At 36.7% G+C, this 2650-nt stretch overlaps 1 long non-coding RNA gene across 2 annotated transcripts; it reads right to left on the bottom strand.

The window, feature by feature from the left end:
- On the bottom strand, positions 7 to 1277 carry LOC104701019. Of its 2 annotated transcripts, none has more exons than XR_753686.2 (3): positions 1102 to 1277; positions 691 to 899; positions 7 to 612 (listed from the first exon to the last, which is right to left on the bottom strand). It is a non-coding gene; the product is annotated as an uncharacterized LOC104701019 (long non-coding RNA). The 2 variants fall into 2 exon arrangements; XR_002032587.1 differs by having other exon boundaries at positions 1113 to 1277.

The raw sequence follows: 2650 nt of genomic DNA, 5'->3' as shown, positions 1-2650 counted from the left end.
AAAAAAAAAAAAAAAAAGCACACCTCTTTTTTGATTGTTCGCAACAGCAAAAAGATCAATTCTTGAAAAAGAAGAAATCATCAAAAGGGTTTCTCTCCAGAGAGATATGAAGGAGAAACCCATTCCACTTGATTCTTGTTTCTGTTAAAGATTCCACTGAGATTCGGCTATAGCACTTTCTTTGGTACAACTGAAGTTTTTGTCTTCTCCAGTTTTTTATGGACAGGTTTCTCTTTCGGAGCTTTGTAATGTTGTAGCGGTGATGGTTCAGTGGCCAGATGTGCAGTCTCCGCTTCCTTCCACTAACTCTTGCAAAGACTTCTTTTCTTCGACAAGTTAGCTTCATTCAACTCCAAACTCACACCATTAACGGAATCCATATCAGATACTTTCGTAGTCTCCATTTGCTTCTGCAGCTCATCGATCTCGTTGTATGTCTCTGTCAACTGCACTTCAAGCTTTTTTTGCAAATTCAGGGTCAAAACGAGTGAATTCTTGGCAGATTCTTCCATGCCAGTGATCTCAGATAGTTTCAGCACTCTTAAGCTGTTCCTTCAACTTATTCAACTCTTTCTGAGCCAAGTGAAGCTCTGTTTGCTTCACCAAAACTTTCTGCAAACCACAGACACAATTCAGATTAAAAAAAAAACCTCTTAAACACAAATTGCTAATGAATCAAATTAAAATTACCTCAGCAGACTAAGGATTCGGTTTCGGAATAACCGGTGGTTTCTCTTTCTCAGCTGAGAAAGCAGATTCACCAAAAAGGTTAACCGCATCTTTAACAGATTGAAAAGGAGCACTCGTGTCAATCTCTCCAACCTCCACAACGGGAGAATATCTGAAGAAACCATTCTGCATTTTCTTTCTTTATAGACTATAAAATCAAGGTTCACTACCTGATACAGAGAGAGAGACACACACAGAGACAGAGTTCAAAAACCATTTGGTTTCCAATTAGTAATGATTAGCTCTGCAATAGAGAAACCTATAAATGGAATGCATTCGATCGACAACAAGAGGAAACAGATTGTAAACCTATACTAAGAGGAAATACAAATTGAAAATAAACCTATACTAAGAAACAAAATCGAGACTCACAAGACCTGTACCCGCTTGATTTTGTAGATTAAGGGAGGGTGGAAGCCGAGATCCACAACTCTAAACTAATTTGATAATCGATTCAATTTGGTTGATTTAGAGTAAGGTATAACTGATTAGTCGATTGAAGAAGAAGAAGAAGAAGAGAGAGTCTTTCGGGAGAGGAAGAGGAAGAAAAATAAATCAATCGACGGCTCTTATACGCAAATTGAGCTTATTAAATATTTATAGGTTTGGGCAAAATAACCGAACACGAAAACCTGACCCGAACTCGTATTCAAAATTTTAAAATACCCGAATGGGTCTAGCATCTCTTAAAAACGGGTACTCGAATCCGATCGGGTATTATCTGAAACCTGAACAGATATCCGAACTAACCCAAACATAGATAAACATTACCCTTAAGCATTTATTGGGTGCAACCATTTTGCCACTTTAATATCTTTGGTTAATATTATAACCTCAAATATTTATATTACTATGCAATTGTCCCTAAAATTTATAACATGGGTTTGCCCCTTGTTGTTGATACCGGTTCTACTTCTTTTTTTGAAATTTTTAGATATGAGAGATTAAAATTATTTTATATAGACTTAATTACAATTTTTATTTTACACTCATGAACTCTAGATACTAAATTATTGTTTCTACATATTAAAAGCTACAAAGAAGAAAAAAGACAAAACAAGTAGAATATTTTTAACAATAAACGTGTCTGCCATAACTTTTCTTCACTCTTAATATTAGAATTAGAGAGATTTGAATTTGGATTTGTTTAGAATTCGGATTGAATCAGAGTATTTTGTTAAGCTTAATATGTAAATAATCAGAATCGAACCCAAATCAGAAGTATATTTCGGGTATTGGGTTCCGAATATGATGGGTGTTTATCCGAAATCTGATCTGAATACTAGAAATACCCAAAGGGGAACAAATGGGTCTAGGACCCCTTTACCGAAATGATGAGGGGCGGAAGCTATAACTAGAGAGAGGGGGCGGTGTTTTAACGGATAAGACGAAGGCTGAGCAAAGGTGGAGGGTTGCTCTGTTTTGGTGTGAGGAAAACAGAGTATCAAGAGAGAAGACGAAGGTGATGATAAAACGTGGGGAAGAAAAGAGATAGAGTTGGGATCTCTTACAGGAATCGATCTCAACAAGGGTTTGTACAAGTCCTCCTTGCAAGGCTCTTAGACAAGCTCTTTTTGGTAGTTAAAACTACATTTTTTTGGGGTTTTTTTCTTTTATCAATATCAAAAGCAAGTTGTCCTACAATGGAGTCCACGATCTCTATATATAGAGATGTAGATTAACACAAACGAAACCTAAAAGCAAAGAGAATATTATTCTCTCATAAAGAAATAGAAAACTAACATAAAGCCTAATTGGAAAATAAGTAAACACCAAAGCCGACACCACCGTAACTTGTTGGGCAAGAAACTCAACACCGAAGCCTAACAAGAGTGTAAAATATGCTGCATCAGGTCCCACCGGGTAGGGGAAGATTCGACCACGAATCTGGAGGCTCATTATCACCGTGAAATGGAGAAAG

Source organism: Camelina sativa, chromosome 7, assembly GCF_000633955.1.
Source record: "Camelina sativa cultivar DH55 chromosome 7, Cs, whole genome shotgun sequence".
In the NCBI taxonomy this organism is placed as follows: Eukaryota; Viridiplantae; Streptophyta; class Magnoliopsida; order Brassicales; family Brassicaceae; genus Camelina; species Camelina sativa.
Note: the sequence above shows the minus strand (reverse complement) of the source record. Positions and strands in the feature narration are given on the sequence as shown.